Raw genomic sequence first — 12,500 nt, 5'->3', positions numbered from 1 at the left:
GAAGTGGGAGAGGGAGGGGGTAGCAGTGGGGGAGGGGGAGATGGATAGACAGAGAGGGAGGGAGAAGAGAGAGAGGGGGAGGGAGAAGAGAAAGAGAAAGAGAGGAGAGAGAGAGAGAGAGAGAGAGAGAGAGAGAGAGAGAGAGAGAGAGAGAGAGAGAGAGAGAGAGAGAGAGGAGGGGGGCGATAGATAGATCGATCGATGAGTAGAGGGAGAGAGAGAGACACGAAACAGAAATATATAAAACAATGGGGTCAGCCTAGGACAACCGGCCAGAATCTCAAGCGCCTGATTGTGAGAAATTAGTGCCGGCCAAAATCTCAGCAGCGCCCATCCGTTACGGCCCAATTGGATCCAACTTAGGCCAACATAAACCAAAATGAAGTTATAATGAACGGATATCAACACTGCGGGCTGTGGGAGGAGAATGAAGACACAGCGGGTATGAAACGGTTAAATTTTGAGCGAAACCACGCAACTTTTTTGGTTAACAAAGGTTATTTTTTCATTACAAGGCAAGGTGTGGACTAGACATGGTCGAGTTTTTTCTCATTATACTTTTTTTCTTCCTTTATATATTAACTTGAGGCTTTATATCCTCCCCGTCTTCTTGCTATCCCTAAAGGTAGTTTAATATTTACATAAGTGGATTTCATTATACATATTTCAATGGGGTGACTTCATCGTAGCATGACGCAGTTCACCTCTGGACCATGAGAGATAATATTTAAGTAACGTTATATACAGCAATACCAAACTTCAAAGAAAAATATATCCAATTCACATACAAACAAACCTTAAGCCTATACCATACTGCAAATAGGAAATAAAAGTCCAGGACCCTCCCCCCCTGCCCCCCAAACAAACCCATACATACCCTGGTTCACACGGTCCGACAAGCCAGTAAGCCATACCCACGAATTACGTTTCCTGGCCTATCACACAAACTTCTCATCTTGATAGCTACTTCCCGTGGATTCATTTTGTTCTGTGACTGAACACGATATTCCTTGCTGTTATTACATGTTAAGCTGAACTTCCCGCTGTTCTTCAATGTAAATGTGAATTTGGGCTATGATATTTTAAGAAAGGGGACCTTCAGAAATGTAGATTACAATTCGCTATGGATATCTACATCTCTGCTACTGCGCCCACGCTAAGACCGAGTTAAAAAAAATAGACCCTTCCAAAGTTTTCACCATCCACAACCTTCCAAGGTCCAAACCTCACGCTAATATCCCTCCCGTTTAGGCCTACGGTCACTGGACGGGAGGCATAAACAGAACAGAACATACCTGCACACAAACGCACATACACACACACCTGCCTGCCAGCCTTCCTAGCGTTCCTTAACCCGACATTTCTTCGGCCTCTTCGTTCTAACATCTGAACGCATCCCCCCATGGGACTCCCTCTCACAGGATCCCGCTGAAAGGAGGCTAGTGGTGGTGGTGGAGGGAGGGGGGGAGTCAGGGAAGTGAGATCTGCTCAGAATTCTCCTCCTCCCTTTCTGTCCCGTTATTCGCTATTCCCTCCCACCCCTCCTCTTTCTCTCTCTCTGCTTGCCCTCCCGCCGCCCCCCTCTAACTCTCTCTCTTTCTCTCACTCTCGTTCCACTAACTGTAAAAGAGCAATACACCAAGATCACTTAAGAATGTGCTCTATCATTCTCAACTGGCGCTATCAAGCCAATGAATCTAAGCCAAAGACAACGATGCAATATACCGTTTTGTATAGAAGAATACAGATAAAATACGTAGTGGCAAATGTGACAAATTATTCGTCCATCAAGAGACAAGTAATTAAAATACCAAAGTAAGTATCTTTAATTAGTCATAGCTTTGGTATGCGAAAGTCAAATAAGTTTAGAACTTAAACGGACTCCTTGACTGGGTACTTACCGCAGTGTGGGTGGAAGAAGAAGGGCTGTGCATGTATTTTGTTGTAATCTTTTTCTTTATCTAACTGTTGCCTTTCAATTGCAAGTACTTGGGTTCAATTTCCAACACATCTAACACATACACACACAATAGAGTCCGTTGCTAACAAAGTAACCCCCGCGTCAAGGCAGATCCTCAGCTGTAGTTTGAATCAAGAGGTTAAATTGATGCATTGTGTTATACGAAGCCTCGTCAAAGAAGCATTTCTACTCGACCTTTTCTTTTTCTCTAGAAAAATCACGAATATCACTGAATGAATGCCTTCTCGCCAGGAAAATATCAAACAACAGATGGTACGTCCACGAACTTTTCAGCCGTGTAGTATGGCAAAATAAGGCACTCAGTCTGCAGTTTCGAAAAACCCCAAGCCAGTCTCTCTCACCAACCCCCGCTGCCCAAAGTTACATGGCAACTCCACACATCTACTCTTGTATCGTTCAATAACAAGATATGCGGTTAATTAGAACGCTGGTGAGTTCCCACAGACAACACCACCTGCTCACTCCCTTCACTTAGAACACAACACCACTCATCAATTCACCACATCATCGCATCGAGGTTAATCCACTGGCGGAACACAGTTGCGTTCAGCCGCGAAGACGCCCGTAATCACACATCCACTCACCACGGAACCGCGAGGGCAACTGACTCGGTCGTCAGTCGCGACTCGCATCACCACTACCGCCCCCCCTCCCCCTCCCCGCCGCCGACCCCGAGGACCCCCCGTCCCCACCTCGGACCCCTCGCGCTTGCCCTCCTCAGAATCCCTGCCTGTCTGTCTGCCACTGTCCTCCCAGCTGATCGAATGACGTCATCGATACACTTGTTAGAGGCGAGCGGGGATTAACGGAAGGGATCATATCAACGAAGTGGTAACCCGCTGTAAGTCACACCTAAGATTTTTCTGCCTTCGTTAAAGATAAGTTAATTCGTTGGGATATTCCTACTTAGGTTGGGGGTAAACGTGGAAGTACTAATGATAAAGGCAAAAAGTAGTGTTGTATTTTTAACCCCACACCTAAATACGTATTTTTCATCCAACTGAAGCCCTACTTTCACCCATACATCAAACACTCGTTACATTTCACCTGCGACCAGCACCCACAGCTCCGACATAGGAAGCGCCCAAGTAGAGTCCGTACTTTTCCGGTGTGGATCATGACGTCAGTATCTACGTCATACATCTCGGGTAAACGTCATTCCGCAGCACAATAATCCCATAATTATTCTCGTAATTACAAAGGCTTCTGAACGTCCTATAATTCGAGGTATTAATTTCCTCACTACCGTCACTCCATTCACAACAATGATATATATACAACTTCACAACCCTTGTTCAACTAACGATCGGACATTCCACCACCATATTCCCACATTCCACATCACTGCTCCATCCTCTTCATGACAATCATCTCGCAACACTCATGTCATTTTCGTCATGCAAAAGGTCTACAGGTCATGGATGATCTTGCAACAATCGACGCATGACCCGCGTGTTATTTATCACCGCTGTCACACCATAGATCGAGCGTTGCTGCAGTGGTGTCACCCGTTACACCCGGTATCTGTATGTCAGCCACACAAAGCACCAAACTGCCTGTTATATACTTTACACTGAACATGTACACAACAAAAACAGGACCGTCGTATTTGCTACTTGCTGATGTAAAATGTCGTCTTTATTTGCTCGAGTAATGTGCGAGGTGTAGCACAAACTCTCATATCAACTTTAATTAATATGTTAACCGAATAAAGGTTACGGGTCACGTGATGCTTTACACTGCCTACGTGTTAGATGTTGCAGAAAACCACGTTGTTGAACATCACCCTTGGGCTTTGTGTACGAACGTCTGTAACTTTGTCACTGAAGTCCGAAGACGTGTTATACACAAAACTACTTCCTGATATGTACGAATCATAAACAACAACATACGACTTGAACGATTTAAGAACGGTTAGTGATGTTTATTTATATTTAAAAAGCCGTTCTACAAAATACGAGTGTGAAGAAACAATACGATTCAATAAAAATCTGTCTGACAGTAACATCTCTATGTCGCTAGCGTGAGTTGACAACCACACTTCGACAAGTAAGTGGGCCACAGAGACAATGTCTTTGTTCTGGTAGGGTCTTTTAATGTGTGTGTATGTGTGTGTGTGTGTGAGAGAGAGAACTGAGAGGAGTGGTGGGGAGAGGGACGGGGAGGGGGGGGAAGATGAAGAGGAAGAAGAGGAAATATATATATATATATATATATATATATATATATATATATATATATATATATATATAGAGAGAGAGAGAGAGAGAGAGAGAGAGAGAGAGAGCTGAGAGGAGTGGTGGGGAGAAGGACGGGGAGAGGGGAGGGAGAGGAAGAGGAAAAGGGGAGGGAGAGAGAGAGAGAGAGAGAGAGAGAGAGAGAGAGAGAGAGAGAGAGAGAGAGAGAGAGAGAGAGAGAGAGAGAGAGAGAGAGAGAGAGAGAGAGAGAGAGAGAGAGTCAATATGAAATAGATATGTAGATTGAGATAGATGGATAGAAAGCGAGGGACAGAGATTAAAAGTATGCGTTATACATCCACTCGTCTGAACTCCCGCCATGTATTTCTTTTAGAATAACAAGGCAACGGGAAAGTGACATTTTACCGTTCCCATTTTTCTTTTCTGATGCTAATAACCACCTCATTTTACCTACATTTTCCCCGTCTGATTATTCCAATTAAACAACTGTTACTACTCTAACGTTATCCTTGGTAAAGTACCCAAACCATTATAAAAGTATCCCTTATTATGACGATAAGTAATATCTCTCCACTTGCATTAAACGTATACCGCAATCACTCTCGAGTTAAGCTTGTCAAAATCCCTGACTGTTAGTATCTCATGAATAACACATCTACAACCACAATGGTAACCCCATGAATGAGAGAGAGAGAGATATGCAACTGTATTGATCTAATTCACAGATCCACATCACCATAATCTGCATCACCATAGAGTTGAAGGTACAAAAACAACCGAGTCATCATCCCTCCCTCTACACACATAACACAACGGCGTTCGGACTAGGGTAGATCTCTTGAAAAAAACACATCACATCCGACAAACTCATCGAAACACAATAGCATGGAAGTGGAGAGAGAGAGAGAGAGAGAGAGAGAGAGAGAGAGAGAGAGAGAGAGAGAGAGAGAGAGAGAGAGAGAGAGAGAGAGAGAGAGAGAGAGAGAGGGGGGAGAGAGAGAGAGAGAGAGAGAAAAGAATAGAGAGAGAGATGGGAGAGGGAGAGAGAAGAAAGAGAGAGGAGGAGGGGAGAGAAGAAAGAGAGAGAGCGGAGGGAGGGAGGGAGAGAGAGGGAGAGGGGGAGGGAGGGAGGAGAGAGAGAGAGAGGGAGAGAGAGAGAGAGAGGAGAGAGGAGAGAGAAGAGAGTAGAGAGGAGAGAGAAGAGAGGAGAGGAAGTGGGAGATAGGAAGAGAGAACGAAGAGAGAGAGGGAGGAGAGGAGAGTAGAGAGAGAGAGAAAGTAGAGAGAGAGAGAGTAGAGAGTAGCGAGAAGAGAGAGAGAAAGAGAGAGAGAGAGAGAGAGAGAGAGAGAGAGAGAGAGAGAGAGAGAGAGAGAAAGAAAGAAAGAGAAAGAGAAAGAGGGGAGAGAGAGAAAATATAAAATAGATATGTTGTACCGAGATCGGCAGAGAGATAGAGAACGAAAGAAAGAGGAGGAGAGGCAAATAAGCAGAAAGTCAGAGAGAGAAAAAGACAGCGAGAGAGCGAAAGAAAACGAGAGCCAAGCAGGGAACCGCAGCCAGCGAACCGGGCGGTTAAAAGGGATAACAAGGCATATGAGGTGGTTCGCACACTGCCTCACGCAACCCTGTCCTCCACCACAACCCCTGGCATGACTGACTCACTGGATCCCCTTCGCTATTCCTCTCATGGAGGTTAAGTACGAGTTGAGGACGCGGCGAATTAAAAAGGGTTTCGAATGTTTGAGGTTCATGGCTATCCTGATTTTGTGTTTGTCTTTCTTCCTGAAATGTAAGGACTTGGCGGCAAGAGAACAACGGATGCGTGTGTTCAGGCTTAGAGGAAGACCTATAAGTATGTAGGTACAGTACTATAGTTACTAAAATAAAACAAAAACATACAGTTATGAACCAAGAATGTTGTTCCGTGTAGAAATATTTAGCAACACATACTCGTCAAAGTCTATTATGCCTTTCAGTTCCGTGACGTAATTATGTTTGTGACGTCATTATGCTTTTTGGTTATTCATCAAACGCGTTCCTGTGACGTCACGTACCAGAACAAACACAATGCATCAATCTGACGACTGTGCTGCGACCCGCAACTTTCTGCAGTAACTTGTGCACACACATACATATGGAGTATCGAAGTGTGTGTGTGTGTGTGTGTGTGTGTGTGTGTGTGTGTGTGTGTGTGTGTGTGTGTGTGTGTGTGTGTGTGTGCGTGTGCGCGCGCGCGCCTGTGTATATGTGTATAGTTTGATGTGCACGCACATTACCATGCTGAATATCGTGCACTATAAATCAGAACTGCCTTTCAGCACAAAATGATCAGCTTACTAACCAAGAGTCGTACAAGAAAGTAAGATTAAACACTAGCAGGATGCCTGTGTGCCGAAATTGACTCATACATACGAAAGTACGTTAGCTGCCTAGAGTACTCGTGTATATTTAGTAATGTTGTCAGTGTACTTCCTCGTAAAAGAGATGCTATTACGGCAGCGTGTGGAAGTTATTGGCCTACAATTTGTCAGTTTCTGGAATAATCTTGAACCGGATCTTTGTTGTTAGCAATGTTCTGAATTATTCCCGCAGTTTTTAGTACTACTCGACAATTGTTACCGCCAGTGATTTCAATAGCAACAACCTTTTCCATCATCATTATACTAGTACTAGTATTTACTATTGATTACTATTTACTACTATTTTGATACTACCCCTGATCAGCACAATAGTAATAGCAATGGCTGTAGAATTAATGGTAATGATGATGATGACGCAGCAAAGACAAGAAGAAGAGTAGATGGCAGCACTTCACACTTTACAAAATTCTTTTACTTACAAACGTGAAAACATGATTACAAGTGGCCTTTTTCCTTGACCTTAATCTTTAGGACAATTAGACATGATTATTTCTAATGCTGATGATGTCCTTTTCGGAATTTTAGTCTTCGTTATAAAGCTTTTGTCCGTCACTTTCGTTTTGTTGTTTTTGTCGATTGGTCTTCTGAAAGAATATATCTTTTATGGATGGGACTCTATCTTTTTTCCATGCCAATTGCAGACTGATACTTTCAACGTGACTGCTAATTAAAGTGGTACTTTTTAGCTTCAATATCATTACGAATGATACCGCCAGCACCTGCTACACCGGTAGCCTCCTCTCAAAACAACTGTCATTCTCATCATCATTAAGATCCCTGTCAGTAGCTCTAATGGAATCAAGATAGGTTTTCACATACATACACTTAGGCACATACATAAACACACACACACACACACACGCACACACACACACACATATATGTCTATCTGTATACAAACACAAACATATATCATGTCTATCTATTCATATCTCTCTCTTTCTCTCTCTCTCTATATATATATATATATTACATATATACACGTATGAATATATATATATATATATACATATATACATATATATATATATATATATATATATATATATATATATATATATATATATATATATATATATGCACGTATGAATATATGATAATCCCCAGACGCAGTGCCTGTATATTGCACGCCGGCGGCTCTTCGCAAACACAAGGCTGCATTAAATCCAGGTCAGTCAAACCATCCGCTCACAGGAAGAGGGAGATTAGATGGATAAAGAGCGAGTTCGAGGGGCGAGGAAAGGGCGGATTCGTTTCTCCTTTTTAGTTTTATCGCGATAAAGAATGGGTTTGCATCTCGTACTTCCTCTGAATTTGGCTGTGCATATAATTCGCGTTTCCTGTGCGTCTGACAACGTCTATCTGACTACTTGTTTTTTATCTTTTGGGCTTTTGGGTCCTCCTCTGACTAGCATCTTTAAAGCTTATCAAAGTCCACCCTATAAAATGGCAACACCGGGAAGCCAGTACAATATATGTGGTTATCATAAAGTATGAATAAAAAACAAAACAATATCCACACATCATGAAGAATTTACTACTAGATTTTAGACCTATACTTATATTTGAGAATAAATATATAAAAAAGCCAAAGACCGCGCAGGATAAAGAATAAACAGAAACTGAGATGACAACATCCACGGTGTAGTTAACCTGTTTTATACGTCATAGGGTTATAAACACGGTGCAGCACACGGGATCACGTGACGAAATGACTTATAAAATCCGTACATATAGACTGTATTAAGGTTATTGCTCGCCCCTCTGCGAGAGTTGTTTACAGGCATTCTCGGCTTCGCGCTGAAAAATGATAATAATTCAAGTTTGGCAGAATGCTTTCCCATCAACGAAATTCTCCATTTGAATAGTCAGTGAGCGTCGAGAGAGAGATTGTATTTTCCAAAAAGTGCTATCTGCCCGTGTAAAACGTTATATTTATGTATATGTATATGTGTGTATATATATGTATATATGTATGTATATATATATGTATTATGTATTATATATTATATTATATATTATATTTGTGTGTGTGTGTGTGTGTGCGCGCGTTGTGTAAGTGTATGTATACGTACAGTAAGACAAACACAAACACACAAATTTAAATACCCATATACATATATATGTATATATTATATATATACATTATATTACATATTTACACATAAATTTCTGTATAAAAACAAATAAATCTGAATGGGCATATATGCACATATATGTATGTATGTATGCACATAAAAAAAAATATATATAATATATACATATATATATAAATATATATATATAAATATATACATATATATATATATATATATATATATGTATATATATATATATATATATATATATTGTGTGTGTGTGTGTGTGTTAATTTATATGTATATAGGCACACATAGACAGACACACACACACACACACACACACACACACACACACACACACACACACACACACACACACACACACACATTTTAAATCTCATTTCATTATTCGTTTTCACCACAGTAACAATACCTTCCGACATTCACTCAGTGTGCAACTGCTTGTTAACCTCAGCATTGCCACATCGACGCGACCGTATTATTTCTGCAGCAGCTGCATTACAATCACGATCTGATTATATTGTTATTGCATCATAACTTAATCTTGAACAATATAAAGCCAACCTGTGAACACCGGAACAATCATAACAGAATTATTCTCAGTACCATTATGACATGATTGTGTTGTCGTTGCGATGTAAATTGAACACATCGCATTGCTGGTACAAGCATGAATAAGCACCCTTTTTGTACCGTAGTTGCATATGCATAAAAGTGGACCCACAAAGCACCGTAACGTGAAAAAATGTTATTTCTAATTACACAGTCTATGAATACACAAATTTCTCCCAGTGTAAGGGCTACGGGAACAGGGGAATTTTGCTTACAATACTATCTTTAGAAAAGGAAGAAAATGGAAGAGAGAGAGAGAGAGAGAGAGAGAGAGAGAGAGAGAGAGAGAGAGAGAGAGAGAGAGAGAGAGAGAGAGAGAGAGAGAGAGAGAGAGAGAGAGAGAGAGAGAGAGAGAGAGAGAGAGAGAGAGAGAGAGAGAAATGTAGAAAATCTATTTGAATGTTTCACGTGTATAATCATTCATGCACTCTAGATATAACCCCCCCCCCCCCCCCAAATAAATAACTCGCTGATAAGAAGCGGCTCCCTTAACGAAGAAATAATTACCCAACCATATCTCTCTTTCTTTCTCTCTCTCTCTCTCTCTCTCTCTCTCTCTCTCTCTCTCTCTCTCTCTCTCTCTCTCTCTCTCTCACTCCCTCCTTCACTCTCGCTTGGGATTAGGATAACCTATGTTACCTCATCCCTTTGAGACGCGTAGCCGCTTGCCTCATTAACGCGCCAATCTCACTCTTTCTTTCTTTCTCCCATTCTCTTCCCCCCTCTCCTTCTCCCTTTTCTCCCTCCCCCTCCCTTTCTCATGGGTCTCATCGCAGACAAGCTTGTTTGGTAACTCTCTTGGGGGTAATTTGATGATTTTGCGGTCTCAGCCGATGGCCGTCTCTGATTGGCCGGCTGGGAAGATGACGAGCTGGATTAGATAGAGAGATTTTGCTTATTCGATTGTTCTGTTGTGTGTGTGTTTTTTTTTCCTTTTTTTTTTAAATCTCCGTTTGTTTGTTTTTGCTTACTGTTGTGGCTTCTCTGTGCTCATTAAAGTTCAGTCTCACTAGGTGTCTTTTTTTCTTGTTTTATGTATATATCGAGGTTTTTATACATATATACCTATGTATGTATCAGTTTACATCACCATACTCTCACATATTTACTATAATTAATGGCCCCCAAAGCACATGCAACATGCGAATGCAATAATCCCCCCCTCCTAAAAAAAAAAAAAAAAAAGAGAAAACTGATAATAATATCAATAATAATATTAACAAGATAAAATGATGATGATGATGATGATGAAGATGAAGATGAAGATGAAGATGAAGATGATTGGTGATGATGATTATGATGGCTAATAAATAAATGAATAAAAAAAAACAAAAAAAAACCGCAGCAACAGACTAGACAATATTTGACCGACAAGATGCAATCTCCCGCATGGCACATCGCAAAACAACTCGCAAAGAAACCATTCCGCGCCTGCTTATCCCCCCCCCCCCGAAATCACCAAAGAGCCGAGACCGAGAGCCGAGACCTCGGAAGTATCTCGCCGCGCGTCCTCTCGCTTCTACCTCTATTACAGCGTGATTGAAGTGACTTATGTGGCGCTGTTGAAGCCGCCTCGCAAGGGGCATGGATACTTCTCTGCCTCTCTGCCTCCTCTCTCACCTTTTCTACGAGGCGGTAGAAGAGGAGGAGGAGGAGGAGGAGGGGGAGGAGGGGTTGAGGTGGAGGAGGAGGAGGAAGATGGGTTGAGGTGGAGAAGGAGGAGGAGGGGTTGAGGTGGAGGAGGAGGGGGAGGGGGAGGGGGGTTGAGGTGGAGAAGGAGGAGGAAGATGGGTTGGGGTGGAAGAAGATGGGGTGGGGGTGGGGGTAGAGGATCAGGAAGATGGGGTGGGGGTGGGGGTGGGGGTGGAGAAGGAAGAAGATGGGTTTGGGGTGGAAGAAGAAGATGGGGTTGGGGGTGGGCGTGAGCGGAGAAGACAGCCCTGACGGCTAGATCGCTCGTATTCTACCGGAAGCGCGATACTCTGATGCTTGGAGGCGATGTCGTTCGGGATGGCGAGTTGGGGTGGGCGGTGTGGGTGTAGTTTTAGAGGTAGGGTGGGATGTGCGGAAGTTGATAAAAAGGAGACAGTGTCGCCTAAAGATAGTAAAGTAAGGTTAGACACAGACACACACACACACACACACACACACACACACACTCATACACACACACACATTCACACACACACACACACACACACATTCACACACACACGCACACACACACAAGTGCATGACATGACACACCTACACCTTAACCAGAGCAGAGAAGCAGCGAGGGAAGAAAATGACAAAAGAGAAGAAAGACCACAAGAGAGAGAAAAAAAAATAGGAGAGAGAAGCAAATAACCGAGCAGGCGACACAGATGGTCAGCCAAGAATTCCCAAGCGGACTTACCCCCTTCACTCCCTCCACCCCCACCCCTTCACCCCCCTTCCCCTTCTCCTCCACCCCCCTTCACCCTCCTTCCCCTTCTCCTCCCCCCCCTTCACCCCCATGAACAAGGCCTTGTATCCCTTCGGCCAACATTATGGATTTCTGGGCCGTGTTATTTGGCATTACACATCCAGTCCTCGGCTCACGCACTCGCACTTACCCACTCAGCTGAGACACTCGCTGTCACACACTCATCCGATTATTCTTAGAAGGCATGGTGTGGTAAATGTTTATAAAATATTCATCAAATTGTTTCCGAGAATTTTTTTTTTTATTCGATGTCGTGCAGTTGGTTTGTGTATACTAAGGGATTCGGGTTGGTTACGCTCGCTTTGTTTGTCCTTGATGGTGTAACTCATTTCTCTCTCTCTCTCTCTTTGTACCTTTTCTCCATTTCCGCACCCTTTGCCTTCCTCCCTTTGTTCTCATGTTCCTGTTCCTTCCTCGCCTCTTCGTACTCACGTACTCATATAAGTAGGTTTTTCCTCATGTATTTCCTCATGTTCCGTCCTCTCTCCTCCTCGTCTCACTGCCCTGTTCACGTCTTTCCCTTCTATCTCATCTTTCCCTGCTGATCTTTCTCCTCTTTCTGTCCGCCCCGCTTTTCATCCCTTTCTATTTATCTCCCCTCCCTTCCTCCCCCATTCTGTTCTTATCGTTGTCCCGCTTGCCCCCCCCCCTCCCCCGCCCCCCGCACCGCACACAACATCCGGCGGCACAGACACTAACCCGCATGTCCAAACTCTGGC

General features: G+C 43.0%; 1 protein-coding gene across 14 annotated transcripts in view; it reads right to left on the bottom strand.

The window, feature by feature from the left end:
* Window positions 1-2,618, bottom strand: part of LOC122253529 (uncharacterized) — a 69,999-nt gene extending 67,381 nt beyond the window's left edge. For 7 of the 14 annotated variants that reach the window (XR_006223246.2, XR_015191777.1, XM_086545974.1 and 4 more), the window contains exon 1: window positions 1,902-2,402. The gene's annotated coding sequence lies outside the window, so the exon portion shown is untranslated. Of the gene's footprint in view, window positions 1-1,901 lie in introns of all 14 variants that reach the window. The other 7 variants (XM_043016708.2, XM_086545971.1, XM_086545973.1 and 4 more) reach the window with 4 other exon arrangements.
* Between the last annotated feature and the right edge of the window lie 9,882 nt (window positions 2,619-12,500).

The sequence above is a fragment of the Penaeus japonicus genome, unplaced genomic scaffold (assembly GCF_977035675.1).
Source record: "Penaeus japonicus unplaced genomic scaffold, GWHDUDI00000001_assembly GWHDUDI00000017, whole genome shotgun sequence".
NCBI lineage: Eukaryota > Metazoa > Arthropoda > Malacostraca > Decapoda > Penaeidae > Penaeus > Penaeus japonicus.
This window is presented reverse-complemented; position numbering and strand designations above follow the sequence as displayed.